Here is an 18841-nt window from a genome sequence, read left to right as displayed (position 1 = left end):
TTCTAGTCCAGGCAGTGGCTTTCACTATTTCTTCCTACACTCCAATACTTTCCTTCTTTTTCACCCCTCCTAACTACTTCCCACCTAAGAGACACAGTCATTACCTTATCTTTACTGAAGGGCTGCCACGGAACAGAGGCTGGGTACTAGCTTTAGAATTTCTCAGCCCTATGAGATAGCTATATTTAAATTGAGATTTATGAGAGGGAAGGTTGCTGTCTAGTGGCTGGGTGATCTGCCTAGAAACAATTAGTTGTTGAGCCAGGATTTGATTTCAGGGCTTTCTGAGTTGGGAGCTCAGAATTGCACCAATCACACTCCCCTGGTGTCACAGATTTCCTAATCCCACAGCAGCCTAGAGGATGCTAAATCTGTTTCACAGCCAGGTTACCATTTCGGTAACTCCTGTGTCTCACTTTAAAATGGCTGTTTCCAGGAAAGGTGAGTCCTAGATCTTCCTAAAGTCTTCTGTAGACACCCATAGGCTCTTGGATCACAGGATGGAAATGGGGGTGGGGGTGGGGGTGGGGGTGGAGGGACAGCAAAACGGACAAAGCCAGAAGGGAGCAAGGCTGGGGGGGGGGAGTGGGGGCGCACAAAGGAAAGAAACAAAAGGCAAGTATTTACTGAGCACCTGAGGATCGAGTGTCTTTAGGTCTCAGAGTCCTCAGAACAACTCCCAGGCCACAGAGCAGCTCATCCTTGGAGAAGGGGACAAGACCCAACAGATCTGGGTGAGTGACTTCCAGCTATCCTCGCACCCACATGGCACAGGTTTTCTAGGTTTGATTCCTAGGGTTGTGGTAGTGAAACCGGAAGCTGTTCTCTGCCTGGTGGTCTTTTAGGAACTAGTCTTTTAGGACTAGGAGCACTGTGAGATCTTTTGAGCCTCAGTGATGAAAAAGTGTTTAGTAACTGCAAGTTTGCAAGACTACACTCCTCCTGTTTCCTTTTGACTTTTAGGACACACCTTCCTCCCCCGTGAGCCAATCCAAACGAATGATTTCGGAGTAATCACGCTCTGCACGCCCAGCTAGCCTAGCGAACAACCCAAACTCCTTCGTGTCACACCTGGAAGAGTCACACGCAGCTGCCCCCGCGCTAGCTGGGAGGCGGCTCCAAGGTGACGCGACCGCCTCCTCCCCTTTAAGGCGGGGCTCACAAGGGGGTGGCCGAGGAAGTCCCGCGGCTCTTGGGAAGCTCCTGTGTCCTTTGCATCAGGGATACTTGGTGTTTTCCCCAGCAGCGACCACAGCCATAAGGGACAGCAACGGTGGATCCCACGCAAGTGAGGGGCGCGCGCCCGCCGCGCTGTGCTGGCCTGGGGACTCAGCCTTCAGACAGGTGAGGGTGGTGGGTCACCTGGTCACGCGCATGGGCAGGGAGGGTAGCAGGGTCCTGAACGGTCTTGATACTGAGGCTGGACTTCGTTCTGCCAAGTTACCGATTTTAGGGGCCCGGGATGGGATTTAATGTCATTCCTAATCCGTGGTTGCCGGCTGGGGGTTAAGAGAAGTGTCTTTTGGCCCAGAGACAGGCATGAAGTGTTGGCGAACTTGAGAGGGCAGTCTGTCACAGCGTTTCTTAACATTTTAAAGGCCGCACAGCCGGGCTTCCCGGAGTCCAGTGGAGTTATCACCCTATTGCTTCCCGAATATGGACTTTGCAGAGGTCAGTTCTTTGACTGGATGGGCTCTGGTGCATTCCGAGTTCCTGAAGATGTAGAGACTCGCGTTTCTGTCTTTGCGTTGGCATTTGCTCGCTTACAGGACTGTGGAAAAACCTTAGAGTAAGCGTAGGTTATGAGCTCTCAGCCACATTACCAAACAAAGCAAAAGTGATGATGATTGAAATGAATTCGCAAAAGGAATGTTTCTGCAGTTAGTTCCCTCACGTTGTCTATGCTGTCCGGTTGTTAAATAGAGCTCAGATTTCACAAGATGAGTTTTCTCTGTAAATGGACTAGCTCCTCTGCGGTATGAGGATCCCAGCTGCACGCGGATGCTGGATCCTCTGTGCTCTGGAAGCTACAAGGCTTCAGACACTTCAGGTGCTAAAGAGCTGCTCCGTGAACCCTGGGGCATTAGAGCTCTGGTTTCTCCAGGCATATGAAAATGCAGTCACCATTTATTCTTTGGGGTCCCTGGATGATGATACAATTAGTATTCAGGCCTTGATTGGGTCAGCGGCAATTCAATTAAACAAATATTGTACACCTGCTAAAGGCAAGCCATCTAAAGAACAGGCTGAGCTAGTGTTTGGTAGCCAGGTGTTGAGACAAAGGAAGGGAGGGTCTCAGAATGTCTACAGCCTACAGGTGGTGTTTAGAAAAGCCCAGGGCCACATTGATGATTGCTTCTGTACAGTCACCTCAGGTAAAAGGTGCCATATAGGGCAAATGCAAGTCTTAAGGGAGTGTGGCATAAGCCACATTGAAAATGACAATGAAACCTGTCAGTAAATAAAGTTAAGAATTAATGAGGACCAATTATATAAAGGGCTCTTTAGGTAAATAGGGCCCAATTATATAAACAGACCCTTCATCTTCTGGCATGAAATACACATAGTAGACATTAATTCCCCATACAGATGAGAAGTGGAGATAAAGGACAAGCCAGTAGGTTGGACAAGGAGGTTGACCTAGAAATGGAACGTGGATACACCTGTGGGCTGTTTTGATAGTCCATGCTGTAGTAAGACCAGGCGATGTAGATCTGAAAGATTGGCTGGAAATGAGAATTCAACTGTGTTCTCAAAATCTGCTGCCTCAGGTTAAAGTAGGCTGAAGTGAAAACCAGTGATTTTGTTGTTACTGTGCTGATAAACTGTGCCCTACCCAGGACAAGTAGATGGATGGGCTTTTTTTTTTTTTTTTTTTTTAAGGGAAAATGATTATGTCACTTCTTTATTCTATCTTAATAGGACTAATATGTACAAGTAGGCCTGGTTACTTCATATGTATTCTTTCTATGACACATATTAACGTACTTCAACAATTTAGCTTAATTTCTTTCCTTAGCTGGGAAGTGACTAAAGGTATCATTGTCCCATGGAAATGACCTTGTGTTTACAAGTAAATACGGTAACATATTTTAACAATTTAGCCTAATTTCTTCCCATAGCTGGGAAGTGCATAAAGGTATCATTGTTCCTTGGAAATGACCTTGTGTTTGTATGTAAATCCATCTCTTATTAATAGATGAATACCATTAAAATACTGCATCTGTCTTTCCTCCAGCCTATCTCAGGAAACAGAGCACATTGTGCAGCCCAGGCAAGGAATCCTTAGCATCCTCATGTCCTGGTTGTGGAGAAGTTATTGCACCTCTGCTGACCACATCTCATAGTGCATGCAACATGGAGCCTTTAATTAAAGTTATTATTCTCTGTAAAATAAGTAAAACTAGAACTCAGAATCCTGCCTATTTTCTGTCAAGGAGAATGTTTGCATTCTTAAAACCTTTTCTGCAATTACTGCTAAATGAACACACACACACACACACACACACACACACACACAAATCAAAGGTGTCCACAGTTTAATTATCGTTTGAGGTGTTGCCAGTTAACGGATGAGAAATGGCTTTTGCCTGTGTCGAAAGATCAGATTACACATTCTGCCTGCATCACATGGGTTTGGTTTCTCTTTTTCCAATGAAATTGACAGGGCATCCTGAATTCCTCTTTACGAACCTTTAACAGCATCTGCAGGGGGTGTGTATAAACCCACGCTTGATTTGATTACAGACCAATGGAGATAGAGCTGGACCAGAAGACCGACGAGATGGAGAAATACTCAGAAAATCCAAAGGGCAAAAGTGTGTTTGGACAGTGAGGCTCTGGGGGCTGAGGGTTCGGTGTATCCTGACTGGCAAAGCATTTGGCCACCCTCTTGGAGGAAATCAATACAAAATTCGAGTATGAAGGTGAATATTTATTTAAATGAGGATGAACTAGAGGAGAACTCGAGTCTCTCTCTCTCTCTCTCCCTCCCTCTCTCTCCGTTGCAATCTTATTGGGTAATTTATCAGAAATGTTTACAGAGCAATGCTTCCTTTTTGTTGTCAGGCTTCCTCTCTCTTGAGGCTACTTAGCATCTAACAGCTGCTTGGACCACAGAGCCCTATACAGGTCTTAGGCTGAAGCTCTTGTATATGAGTGAGGGGCAACTTGGTGCTTGGAGGCCAAGGACTCCTAGACCCTTGAACAGAGAAGAGGTAACTGGGTGGAGTGGCAGAGACTCCTGGATTGTTAGAGACTTTTAACACCTATGCCTAGTGAACAACACAGATATGACCTCTAAGGTCTTCCAGGGATCTATTGTCTGTTTAGTTATCATTTACTAAGGATTTCCTGTATCTTAAAGTGAACTAAGGGTCTTAGTGCTCAGTTCTCCTTGTCTCCAGGACAGGGCTTCACTCATTGCAGAGCAGATGGTACCATCATGAAGGATCTATGGGAGCCTTTGCATGACTTCAGATGACTGGGCTGAGTTTGTAGTTGGTGGGTTACTGAGTCTAGGAAGGGTTTTGTAGGTGAGCAGAGGGCTACAGGAAACCTGAATGTCTGCTGTTCCATGTTGTTTTCATTGACATAATGGTGTACCTTAGTCAGGTCTCATGGTATCCTTTCTGACCATTTGCATGAGCATCCCTGAGATAACTCATTAGAAGTGCATGTTCTCAGCCCCTACTCTAGGGCTTGGGTGCTGTATATGAGCATGGAACACCTACCAGGTGATCTCAGGCAAGATGAGATTATGAACCACTATAGAATTTCAGACAACAGAGTAGGCAAAAAAGATCCCTTTTGATTAAGAGTCAGAGGGAAGTTAGTAATGATATAGATGTATCACTGTTGTAAATCAGGTTGAATATCTTCATTCTGAAGATCTTAAATCCAGAGGGTTCCAAAATCTGGAACTTTTGAGTATTGACATGATGTTTCAAGAGAAAAATTACATACCACACAATTGTTTTATTTTTGTCCAAGATTATCTAAAGCATTGTGTAAGATTACATGCATACCAGGGGCAAGTGAAACCCAATGGACTTATGGATGAGCTTGAGTTCAATCTGTAAGCTATCTCACTGAACATATGCAGATAGTATAGTATCTGAGGAATTATCAAATCACAAACTCTTCTGGCCCTAAGCATTTAAAATAATTGTTATCAGATAGAATTAACATCAGACCTTGTAATGCACATACTTATATTGTGCCATTAGCACACATGTTTAAAATATTACTGATTAGTCACAAGTCTAAGCCCAAGGTGGCACAGGGCTCTGCTTGTTTTAATGCAAAGGCTGGGAAACTCAAGAAGAGAACAAAACAGGAACATACTTTCCTCTCTTTACAAAAGTATGGCAAGCAGTTCTGGTAGCACTCAGGGAAAGGCAGCCTGGATCCAGAACCACCTTTCTCATTCTGCCTCAGAGAAATTTTCATGGATGCTATTGTGTTGTTTTGGTATCACCGAGGAAATCTGAAAGATAGACACACACACACACACACACACACACAAGAAAACAAAACAAAGAAACAAAATCAACCTCATTGGGATATACCTTTTAACACAATTCTGTCTTTTAGTGAGTACCTTGAGTCCCCATGATTTTCTTTAGGGAGATTTTCTTTGGGAAATTCTCATGTTAGAAAAGTCCATATAACTTATTCCTACTGCAAATGATTGAATGCATAAGTCACTTTCCTGTTCCTGTTTAAAAAATAGCAGAAAGAAGCAACTAAGGAGAAGACTGATTATTTTGCTTTGTGGTTTTTGGAGGGTACAATTGCATGTAGCATCAGTAGACAGTTTAGTAGAACAGAGTCAGCTTTAACTCTTTAAGGCCCACCAATCTAGGCAACAACCCACTTCTTCCATGTAGGTGCCACCTCCTAATATATTATACAAGCTTCTAAAACAGCACCACCAACTGGAGACCAGGTGCTCAAACAGGAGTGTATGGGGAATATTTCATACTCAAGCCCCATCAGGAATGAATGGACAGAATGATGTGAGAAAGCCCCTTCCTGTAGCCACATTATAGACTGATAGTGCACATCTTCAGTGAGTTTAATTGGGAGGATAGTGGTGATGGAGGTTAGGGTTCTTTAGACTTGCTAAGATTTGGACCTGGATTTGGGCTGGGGTTAGAACTCAGAGCTTCCTGCTGATGGGGAAAGCTTTTGATTTTAGACCCTTTTAAAAATCAAACCCTCTCCCCAGTCTATAGAAGACTTGAAGGTGATGTTGTGCACAACCATTGCTCATTGAAAGATGGACAGAAGAGCTGTAGTACACACACATGCACACACCTTTTGTACACACCTGTAGATTTTTAAAAACAAATTTCCAGAAACAAATATTCATATTTAACCTTAAGACATCTCATATTATCAGGCTGTATAAGTAAGAACATATAGCTACAAATATAAGTATATTGAGAATGGATCCACAGATGTTTTGCCCTTGAGTTTGAACTTCAGGTTAATGTCTTTACCTCTGGCTACAAACATTGACCTTAGATGGTCAGGGACATCTAATTTGTGGATAGCCTTGGCTGGTTCATCCTCGCACTCCGTTTTGCATGTGGTCACTTATTGCTTGTCTTATAGTTAGCCAATCATGGAGATAAAGGCGAGATCAGGTTGAACATAATAACTTTTCTGGACCCATAGTCAAGTATTGGCTCTTCAACGCCTCTTGTTCTGACACTGGGAAATGACTTACATTATTGTTATTCAGGGTTTCAGGCTGTTTGTTTGGCTTAAGACGGTGGGGAATGTTGGAGGTGTGGATAGATTTGTGACACAAGTAGATATTCAAGGATGATCAGGTGAATGGGGTTGATGAGGACAGGAAGGCCCGGCCTTAGGAAGGGTTTTGTACCAGTTTGGGAAGAAGAGAATTGTGAATTCCACGGACCTTGTATTTCGAATGACTGTATGACTCTGAGCTAAAGGGTTGGGAATCATGCAAAAGTCTGTTATCTATAAGGCAGTTGTATAAGGTAGAGATTTGGAAGAATAGCTCTTTAGGTAATAGTTTATTCCTTGACTAATGATCACTTGATTTAATAATGCATTTGCTGTGAGAACTGAGTGACTAGGTTGTATATAATCTACAACTAGATGGTAGGAAGTGGGCAATTTAGTAGGACTTAACAGTGGACACTTGGGCATTCCTCCCTCTGGCTAGGAAAGATGCTAACACAGTCCATTTCCTTTGAAGTGAGGGTGGAAGATGTTTTCTCTTGCCTTTTCTCTAGAAACTGGGGATGAATTCTCTACTCCCACTGACCTTTAATGCATTCCAGAGCCTGCAATGTAGCTGGGGAGAAAACTCTCTTAAAGGAAAAGTAGAGCAGAGCTGGCCGAAGCAGGGGTGTGAACAGGGAGACTGTGGAAGGCTAAGTTTCAGAATCTGATTACGTAAACATTTCTTATCATTTTCATCTGTAAATCCTTCATTTTTCTCAAGCATATCATCTATTTCATAAAATCATATATATTTTTTAATGTGACACAGGTTAAACGGTGGCAATTTGTTGTGGCTGCTAACACATTTTAGCTCAACTTTTTAAATGCAGACTCTATAGATTGTCTTAGATGAAGAGTTAAGTAGAAGACTGTTTGAAATATGCTAAAATAATTCCTCAAATAAGTATTTGTTCTCATTAGATCCTGTATACTAGAGTTTTAATTGTGACCGAAACAAATAGCTCTCTACCCTTAGAGATTTTAGCAAAGGAGGAGAGCCAGACGTTTCCAATTGAGTAAACTTCAAGTGCTGTTCAAGATGCAGGTGCTATGGGAGCTGGTGGGGAAGGGTATGGTCAGAGCTGCTGACCATAGCAGGAAGCGAGAGGGAGGGGTGGTTAGGCAGGGACCTAAGGAGGAAGTTTGCAGGGCACACTGGATGGATGCTTTTGAGGAACTACAAGCCTCAGTCAGGCAGTTTGAGCATTGTTAACAAAATGAAGCAAATGAAAAAGAATGTCCACGAGAGAAAGGAAAGGAAACAACTAAGTGAATATGTGTGTTGGAGGCGATGTTCTGAGAAATGCTTCAAAGAAACTTCTCAGTTCCAAGAGACAATGGAGAGGATCATAGATACCACAACCCCCTAAAGAGCAACAACAGAACCCCACAAAACCTTTCAAACCCAAACGCATACTGGCAGCAACTGGGTCATGATTATGTAAGACATGTTTGGCTTAGTGCATGATGAACTCCTTTTCAGCATTATAAGATATGCTGACTGGCATTTTAGACTGAGAACCTCTTGCTATATCACTCATGAACACTGTATTTCTTGAATCACAAGAACCACATTATTCCTATAGTAGCTTTGCTCAGAGTAGAATAGATGCATCTATTGATAGAAAGACATTACTTCAGCTTCCTTGATGATGTTCTGGACACGATCTCCAGGGTCAGCTCTTGTGCCACCTGTTTCTGTCCCATGAGTGAGTGATAGCCCAGAGGTGATGTAATCATTTTCCCCACACATAATTAGTTGCTGACAGAGTCTGTTGGATAGAATGTGTCTGTAGCATCTGTCATTCTGTACTCAAAGGTCTCTTGCCTCTTGCCTAAGCATGCCCTGTGACGATCTTGCTCTGCTCGCCTCCCCTCCCCTCCTTATCTTCTTTCTGGTATGTATCCATTCTGATTTCCTTCCACAAAGCTGAGTGTTTAGATTGCTATAGGAATTGGAGGTAGAACTCTCCTGCACCATTTGCATCTTGTCTGAACAGGTAGGGTTGTCTGGCATTTCTTTCCTTCCCTTAAGTCTCAGGTGAGCTGGCAAAGATCTGGGCAAAAAAAGAAGGTTCCCAGGAAGTTTTCTTTGTTAATATTTAATAATAAGACCTGGGAGGGTTAGGAAGGTACAATTATGAATTGTCTTTAAACCCTGTGACCTTTTGATGCGTAAAACAACAAAACAGTTTGAACAAGCAGGTGTGACTCAGGTCATTACTAACAGATTGGGAAGTTTGATTGCATCATCATCTACTTCCTCTCCAACATCCAGCCTTATTTCAGTTTCTAGCTTCATCATAAATCCAGGACACCACCTCGCTATTTGATCATATGGCTTCCATGTTCCATTGCCAATACATACTTTTCGTTGGCAGTAGAAGAAGTTACTTTTTTTTTTTTTTTTAAACAGATTCCATTCTGCATAGAGTCAGCCGGTGTGTTTTGTATTCTGTGTAATTACTCTCCAAATCTTCTGCTGGGTGCAGCGTTATCTCTGTCTCTGTACTCTGAAGAATCCCTACTCATTAGAAGTCACTCTCGTTTGACTGAAGAGGAAACATGTACAACTTACAGAGACAAACATCCAATTTGTTTGTTTTTCAGGTCAATATTTGCTTGTTTAAGTATTTCTCCATTATCACATTTCAGATCATCTCTTTAGTCCTTTCACTGTCTTGCTTCTTGTTGGAGTTCAGGACTCAGAAAGAACAAGACTTCCATGTCATCAAGACTCATTCCAACAAATATTTTAGTATTTCCTCTGCTTGTTGAATTTTGAGGAGGGTGATTGGTCCATTCATTCTCAGGTTCAGTAACAAGGTGAGTCTTTTCAAAGCACGAGAGACGGTGATGAGAATGGTCCATTGATGGAAGCCTTGGGCATCCTGCTGAGTCTGTAATGGAGATGGGTGTGTGTCTTTTATTTTATAGAAAACACTCAAATGCATATGTGCCTGTGTGTGCATGTGTACACACACACACACACACACACACACATTTTAAAATTATTTTCCTGCCAGATTGTGGGTACACAAAGGTAAATATTTTCAATGTTCCCTTTTCTTAATCTGACCCAATGAATGTTATAGATTCATAATTATTCAAATGAGTTTGTGGAAGGAAGCAAGCAGCCTCCATTTTTTTTTAAAAGATTTTATTTATTTTATGTATCTGAGTACACTGTAGCTGTCTTCAGAAACACCAGAAGAGGGGACCAGATCCCATTATAGATAGTTGTGGGCCACCATGTGGTTGCATAAATTGAACTCTGGAAGTGCTGTTAATCACTGAGTCATCTCTCCAGCCCTTCCATGTTTTATTCTTGATTGTTCATATAAGATCAAGTCACTCTCTGGTTTTCTTTTACATGATGCAAACTTTTAAGTAGGGACAGAGGTTGACATTTCAAAACTCTGAAAGTATCTTTGCCACTCACCGATCATATTTAGGTGCTTATTTATACACCCATAAGTGTATGGGTGCATTTATCAAATGAGTCTTCAGTATCTACATTATACAGCTACGGTTGATGTTCCAGTTTTTCCAGTCTTAGAGGGTGGACTCTATTCTTATTCCCAGAAAGGCTTTGGAGACATAATTCAAGATCCTTCTATTTTTGTGTCTTTGGAGACATAGTCTTAGCTTTTTAGGAAGCTATAGCTAATAGAATTTAATGGGAAGTGAGATATAATTAAAGCACCCACAACCCACACTTCAGCTTTAGTGTGCCTTTGAGAAGGACACAGCTTGTGGTTTGTAGTTACTCCGATAAGAAGACAGGTCACTTTATGATGCGTTATGAGGGGCTGGAGAGATGACTCAGAAGGCAACGTGCTTGGTGTGCAAGCAGATGAGGACAAGTGAATCCCTGGATCTCATGTAAACGCCAGGTGTGATGGTCTTTGTTTACACATCCTGTGCTAGGAAGGTAGAGACAGGCAGGTCCTGGCAGCTGACTAGTCAGCCACCCTAGTCCAAATGATGAGCTTCAGGTTCAGTGAGAGACCCCGTCCTAAAAAATAAATAAATAAATAAATGCTAAAGAAAGACACCCAGAACTGACATTTGACCTTCAGACACAGGCATATGCAAATACATGAACACACACACACACACACACACAAACACACACGGCTTGATAATTTTGTTAATTTTTTTTTTAATTTAAGTTTTACCAAACAGATACTATGGGTGTATATTTGTGGGAGTCTGGAAGTTTTCCTCGGACGTCACTGATGACCCCTGAATCTGACCAGCCAGAAAGCCAGTCTTCCTCTCAATTAATTGTGTCTTACCTGTGGCTGTCAGTGAACATCGAACTAGTACCCACAAAACAATGGGCAGTGTGTTGACTTCTTGATCCATGGCAAAGCATGGTTTAGACTGGTACACAGCCTATCCCTCTTTATACACATGTCTTTATACTGTTGGCTAGAGTATGCAGACATAAACTCCTTTTCCCTTTTCTGGACATGAGCATCAGCAAATGTGTAGTTGTCCCTTTATGGCAAGGAGTAGTCTGGGCTGAGTCACAGTTCATTACGTGCTTCCATGCACAATAACCATTTCCTAAGGCATGCCTTTTAAATAAATGTGTTCAGTGTTAAATGGGCAGGGAGCTAATAGGCCATTTTTGCTGTCATTAATGTGTCATTTAAAAAAAAAATACTTCGGGGGCTGGAGAGAATGCTTAGTGGTTAAGCGCACGTACTGCTCTTTCAGAGGTCTTGTATTTGTTTTCCAGCAGGGCTGGCTTCAAGCACCCACTTCAAGTAGCTACCTACAGGCTGTACCTCCAGCTCCAAGAGATCTTAGGTCTCTGGTCTCCCCAGGCCTCTGCATTCACAAGCACATACTGTAAACAAACATACATGCTTGTACATAATTTAAAAATTAAAAAAAAAACACCTTATGTCTAAATAAGAGTATAGTTAAAAAAAAAAAAACTGTTTGAATTTGATTAACCTTTTAAAGCCTTAAAATGTCTGACATTTACTATCAGATTCTAAGAGAGTCTCTGAAGTCAGTAAAACTTGTCCAGCTAGGTCTGTTTAAACGTTTGTCTCCAGATGTTTCCCTCAGTTCAATGTGTCTTTCAAAGGGTAACATGGGGTGGAAGAAGTTAAAAAAACTTCTACCCCAGGGAACCAGTTCTAGAGGCTTATATTGTTTGTACCCGCCTTGAATTTACCACCAGCATGTTGGTGAGAAGAGTCTTAGTTTGGGGCTGAGGGTAAATCAGAGTTCAGATGTCAACTATGACAGGTAGTAGCTGTAGACATGATTGCCTCAACAGTTTGGCTCATAAATTAGCACTGAAATGCTTATATGGTGCTGCTGTAAATATCAGTAACGGCAGGTGGGAGAGAGTGCCTCGTGTATGATGGTTACTGTCTCTGTTCCTCTAACACATGGAGGTGAGGGAGCCTGGCTTCTCGGCGTTGAGCAGCACAGGCCCAGTGCCACTGCAGCTTCTCTTCCAAGATGAGAGATCTGTGGACCAGGCTTTTATCCTATGCCATCTTCTAGTGCCATTAAATTATTGTTTGAAAACGATAGCAACAGCAACGCCAAATGAAGGTCCCTCCTAGGAAACAAAAAAGTTAAATTCAGTTCATGGACCCAACTTGAGGCCACCATTTTTAAAGATGAAATACTGGCTGCCGGCCTTCTAAGAACCTACCCAAACCTATTAGATGGCTACTTTACTTTTAAAATGTATTTTTTTTCCTTTTTATATTGTTTTACAGTAAATCTGAGGTCAGAACACAGAGAGCAGACATGAGCATTCTATCCAAAGTGCTGGATTTAGTGTCCTCTTGCTGAGCACAGTATAATTTCGGGAAAGCTGGAGTACACCCAAGCCAAACTGACAGTTTCCTGGAAGATTCTACTGAGTCAGCGACTTTTGTGGAACGCATACACTGATTTCCCTAATTGCCAGGAAAGGGTGAATTGGCCACCCTTCCATGTTTATATGGGACCAGAGTGAAAATAGAAATTGCTCTTAGTCTCATAAAGTCTGTCTCAGATGGATCTGATGACGTGTGGTCCCAGCAGCATGAGAGTGGGCAGCTGAGGCAGGAGGATGAAACTTTGAAAACCTGTCTGGACAGCTCAGTGTGACCACGTCTCCAAATCAAGAGTTGACAATGAATCGCGGATAGCTCAGGGGGACGGCGCTTTCTTGGTATGCGTAAGATCTCAGGTGAAATTCAGAGGGGAAAGAGTACGCGTCTCCCTAGAAAGTTAGGGTTCCTCTTCATGGCAAGATAGTCCTGGGGCACAGAGAAAAACTTGAAAGGCAAGTAAACCACGTAGGCCACGTAGAGGGGAAGTGTGTCCTGCCGGGCAGGATAGGAGGGAGGCAATAGAACCCATGGCAGCTGCTGGGAGGGTCCTTCACTGTCCGCCTGCTCCTGCCACGGCCTGCCTGGGCTGTACTGATGAGCGCCTTGCTATACTGCATGAGTTAGGGGAAGGCAACGTGAAAAACAGCACGTCAGCTCCCAGGATCCAGGACATTACGTGATGGCTACCTAGAAACAGGGCACATCGTGATGAAGAATGCGGAGCTGTGTGGCTGAGCCTGGATCTTGTCCGTGTGACACTCAGCCAGTTGCTTATAGCTCTCTCTGTTCAGCTAGCTAAGCAGTAAGACAGAGGCTGCTGAGAGAGCTATGGGGATTATATGACAATATCCCTAAGGTGTTCGTTCCTGATGCCAGCAGCACCATTTGCTCACTGGGAGGGGTCTCTGCAGTCATTACAATTTCCCGTCCTCATGGTTAGGAGGCTTATTTTAGCATTAATGAGCCATCAGGTGTCCTGTTGGCTTACATCAATAGACCCTAATAATTGCTTCATATTTAAAACTCATTTACAACATTATATCTCAGTGAGAAGATTTCTTGGGAAGTTGCTAATCACTCCCCAATCTTTCCACGTGCATCCTCTCAGGGGTAATGCAAAATGTGCACTTGGGAGTTATCAGTGTAAACTGATACACGAGAGTGTCCTCTTCATTGAGCTGACAGCCACACTGAGGGAATCGGAGTGGTGGGGGAAATCAGTGTGACCTTTCTGAATGATGAATGCTTTTAATATGAAGAACAGCATTCTAAAACTTATTGCTGAGAGTTGCTGCTGTAACAGGAAGTCATGTAAATACTGTCTTGGGGGGACCCACCACAAGCCTCGCTACTGAGTTGTTATGAAATAAAAGTGGCATGAGCTTGACAAATGCCACTTGAATTTATTCTCTGACAAATTTAGATTTGTCAATGAGCCATGATTCATACAAGCAGAAGGCATATTCCGTAATTTGTATTTTAGGCAGTTTGGTGTGTATGTACAGGTGGGAGTTCATGGGAGTGAAAGTCTGCATGTGTGTGTATATGTGCATGTGTCATGTGTATGTGAGCATGCATGCATACATGCATGTATATATGATTTATTTGAATCCATTCCTGGGCATTTTGGGGGAGGAGAGTAGAAGGTTGTGCTTACAGATTTGGCACCAACATATAGAAACTGTCTGCTTTCAGCTAAGAGTCTCTGCAGTTGGTTATGGATGCCTCTCCCTATTAAGAAAGTCCAGAACTCCATGGCCTACCTGTTGACTACAATTTTGTAATGGCAATAATGGAAACAGAGCGTTCATTATTAAATGGTTTGGAAAAATGCATTTGAAATGTACAGTGGTAAAACCCACTCTACCCTTATATATAACTACTCTGCTGCAGTCCCTCCTGGGCATCTAATGGGGCTTTTAGAGAGATAATAATCATTATTGATCTAATGTCCTTAGATCTGTGCATAAATACACCCATATTCCTTATCATAGAGCAATACCCTTTTCCTACAGTCTATGATTTTAAAAGGTCTAATGGTTATGCCACCTGTTAGGTAGATGCCATGCACTGGTCTCTAGGTAGGCTTGGATTTATGGTAAATATTCAGTCATGATACAAGTAGATTTAGTTGTCTGGATACACTCACTCACTCACCTCTCTTTCCTTCTAACCCTCAATCCATCTACACATCTGTCTTAATTGAAATATAGCAATGTACTAAGCATTTATGTGGACTAGCAAAATACACTCCTTAAGTTCATATCTTATTGGGATTGCAAGTAGATTGGGAGATTAAGTAAACTGAGTATGTGATAATTTCGGATCATCAGTTCTATAGTAGATATCAGCAGGCATTGCAACCGAAATGACTGGGCAGAGGTACTGCTTTTATACTAGAAGGCAGGCCTTGGCATTAGGCCTACGGGAGGGTACTTTAGAGATAGGAAAACGTTTTCTGAGACCCCAGAGAGCCAGTGTTTGATCTGTGGTTGTGACATGTTGCATAACAACAGGAGACCAAGGACACAGAATCCATCCCCCCCACCCCACCCCACCCCCAGCCAGGACTTCAATGATTTGCATGCATAATCTATTTATTTTGGTGCTTCAGCATTCTTCTTCATGTGGATAGGATAGGACTGGGCAGGACTGGGTAGGACTGGATAGGACTGGGAAAAATTGGAGATTCTGAACCTGCCAGGCAAGGTCTTTGCCATGGGTCAGTGGAGCCTCCTTCCCAGGTATAGCCAATGTCAACTGAACTTTGTACCTCCTGGGACCTCATCTGTGTTTACTCTCAAATGACAGTGGTTGGGTAGGTAAGCCTTGAGCTAGGACTAGGCTTGTGCTCATTGACCTTCCTGCCTCACACGTGTGTGATTCTGCTTGGTGCTCTCATCTCTGGGCAGCACTGTCCAGTGAGCCGCCGCTTGTCACGATTCTCCTCAGATCAAGACACCTGCTAGGAATGAGAGCTCCCTCTATACCCATTTTGAACTTGTCAATTATAGAGTCCGTTCTAGCCATTTTTATTATTAATGAAGTTTGAGTCATAGCACTTGTTTTTGGAAAAGACACCTAAGCAGGGGGTGAAGCTCAGTAAAAGGGCAAGAGTAAATTCAGAATCCTTCAAGACCTGTCAGAGAAGGACATTTACCTATTGTTATAAATTCTGTTGTCAGTGGTTTGAGAAGTTCTCTGTATTTTTTTAAATTGATTAACTCTGTGTACAGAACAGCATCATAATATGATTTCTTTAAAATGGGAATATATAGATTTATAGCTTTACAAGGAAGAAGAAACTTACTTAAATATTGAGATTAAACTTCAAATTTTGAGCGTTAGAATTGTACAGATAGATGTTTATTTTTAGTCTTGCTGTGTCTCTGGATGGAGCCAAAAAATGTAACACTTTCTTGCAAATAAGTAAGAATTATAACAAATTAATGATGAAACAGATTAAGTAGGTTATATTCACTTTCCTGCTACGCATCTGTGTTGTTGGTAGCAATCTTTTTATGAGCATCTACTTCTAGAGAATATTAAAATTTCAGATAATATACATGTCTGTCTTATATGTCAGATAATGTACATATCTGTCTTGGCTATGGAAAAAAAAAGAACTCATCAAATATGTTATGTTTTAGTTACCAGTGTCTCCTACATTGATGGTTTTGTGATAAATCCCAGATATTTTGATCTTTTTGTAAAATCTGTTTCAATAATATTGAACATTCATAGTGCTCAGACAGATGACAAGTCACTTGGCAGGCTCATGTCCTTGAAGTCAAGCTTCCTACTGAATCCTAGAATATTCTGCAATATAGCATCTTACATAGCTACTTCCAGTTCCTCTAAGCTGCCCATCAGAAATCTAGGAATCATGATGGCAAAGAATATACTTCCCCACATACAAAACACATCACCGTGTCCTAATGTTTTACTGTTTTCAGATACGATTTACACACACACACACACACACACACACACACACACACACACACACACACCTATACTAAAAAGAAAATAAAGTGGAAAAAAAAATCAAGTATTCTGTCTTGGGGAGGAGTCAGCCATTATGAGGGGTTCTAAGTTTGTTTGCAGTTGAGTCTTGATAGACATAATCTCACAGAATTACAAATACTGTTTAGTTGGGGCTTTCAAGTTGCTCCCTAGTACCTGAAGACAATTTTTAATGGCTGGTTTGATAAGTGAAGTAAGAAGTCTTTCCTATGTCTATTCAGGAACCTGCCTTCCAAACCATATCCCTTACTATTCATCCCCGACCAGGTTTCCTAGGCCTGGCATTTATGCACTTACCATGATCTCATTTGTCATCTTGAGCAAACCCAGAAAGACATCTTCAGTTTCACCTCGATCATGGAATCCTTTAAAGGTTCACATGGTGAACGTGTATTGGGATTTGGAACAGAAGTTGAGGAACTGGGCACTTCCATATAGAATTTTAAAAGAATAGTCTAAATATTTAAAAAGTAAGGTAAAACTGGTATCCCCAAATAGTTGACACTGGAACTACTTGGGAAACAAGATTTAGCTAAATAATTTTTCCTTAATAACACTGGGACATGAGGTTGTCGGTTTTCAATCGTATTAGCCCAGGGAGGTTCTTTCTTTCAGATACATGAGATAATATGTTTCCTGAAAGGTGAAATTACTCAGAATATTAGTAGCAAAGTGGCCTTAAATAATGCACTGGAATTTTATGCTTTTTAATAAAATTCAGCATAGCTGATCTGAGTGAGAAAATCCACAGCAGAGTCTAGCAAGTTTATAATAAGGATGACCCATCAAAAACGGTCTCCACTGTGCTGTGAAATGTGAATTGGAGTGGATTGACAATGTAGAAGACAGCAAAAATGTCCTTGTCATCTAGTTTAAGCAAACATGGAAATGAGAAGTGTTGCATTACCTTGTACCCTAATGTAAAGATGATTGTGAAACACATTAGGAAATAGTGTTCCTGGGGCTCATGAAGATGCTCAGTAGGTGAAGTACAAGTAAGGGGACCTGAGTTTGGTTCCCTATCACCCAAAGGCCAGGTGCTGCAGCATATGTCTGTCACCCCAGTGCTAGGGACACAGAGACTCTCAGATGCAGGTAGGTCTCTTCTGGCCAGTCAGACAAGGCAGCACAGCAATGAGGCCCAGATGCAGTGAGACGTGTGAGTTCAAAACCAACCAACGAACCAACCAACCAACCAACAAACCAACCAACCAACCAACGAACCAACCAACGAACCAACCATAGAGAGCAATAGAGGTGTCCTGACATTGACCTCTGATCTCTGGACACATGGAAAGGGAGGGAGAGGGAGAGGAAGAAAGAAAAGAGAAGAGAGAAGAGAAAAGAGAAAAGAAAAGAGAAAAGAAAAGAGAAAAGAGAAAAGGAAAGAGAAAAGAGAAAAGAGAAAAGAGAAGAGAAAAGAGAAAAGAGAAAAGAGAAAAGAGAAAAGAAGAGAAAAGAGAAAAGAGAAAAGAGAAAAGAGAAGAGAAAAGAGAAAAGATAAAAGAAAAGAGAAAAGAGAAGAGAAAAGAGAAGAAAAGGGAAAAGAAAAGATAAAAGAAAAGAGAAGAAATAAGAAAAAAGATATGGCTGACTTAGTCGTGTTTGTTTGAATGTCAAGAGCAGCTTTTGAAAAGTCAGAGTGGGCAGTGGTAGCCAGTGATAGCCAGCCTCACTCAGGTGACCCTTGTACACAATGAGAAGGAGAGAACCATGTTCATTGGAGATTGGGACCAAGCTGTAGATAAAGATGTCTTGTTTATCCAAAAGTTTCATTTTAAAGGTGCCATTTTCTAGATCTAGACATCCCAGTTTAGCTTAAAAAATCAATTTGATAACTTCACATTTTAAATGGAGGCCAACATTTACATAGCATAAAACTTTGCTAAGTGTGCTGCTCAGTGATGCTGAGCATCCACATGGTCTGAGCATCACAGCATCTGTCTCTAGAGGCCTCACCTAGCATACCTGCAGCACCTTGAGGGACCTGCACCTCACCCTTTCTTCCCTGCCCTCTGAAGCTTCCATTCTACTCTGTTTCTAATTGTTTCTAATATCTGTTGACCCTATGCATCTCATCCAAACAACTCAACACGTGTGTGTGTGTGTGTGTGTGTGTGTGTGTGTGTGTGTGTGTGTGTGTATGTGTGTGTGGTGGGAGCAGAGCCTGGTGTATGTTTTTCTTTTTATTG

At 42.0% G+C, this 18841-nt stretch overlaps 1 protein-coding gene across 1 annotated transcript in view; it reads left to right on the top strand.

Annotated features, from left to right (window-relative positions):
- The first annotated feature begins 1200 nt into the window (after window positions 1-1200).
- The window catches only part of Mctp2 (multiple C2 and transmembrane domain containing 2), a 221499-nt gene continuing 203858 nt past the window's right edge, over window positions 1201-18841 (top strand). Inside the window, exon 1 of the mRNA XM_021210215.2 lies at window positions 1201-1344. The gene's annotated coding sequence lies outside the window, so the exon portion shown is untranslated. The remainder of the gene's footprint in view (window positions 1345-18841) is intronic.

Source organism: Mus pahari, chromosome 1 (genome assembly GCF_900095145.1).
Source record: "Mus pahari chromosome 1, PAHARI_EIJ_v1.1, whole genome shotgun sequence".
Taxonomy (NCBI): domain Eukaryota; kingdom Metazoa; phylum Chordata; class Mammalia; order Rodentia; family Muridae; genus Mus; species Mus pahari.
Note: the sequence above shows the minus strand (reverse complement) of the source record. Positions and strands in the feature narration are given on the sequence as shown.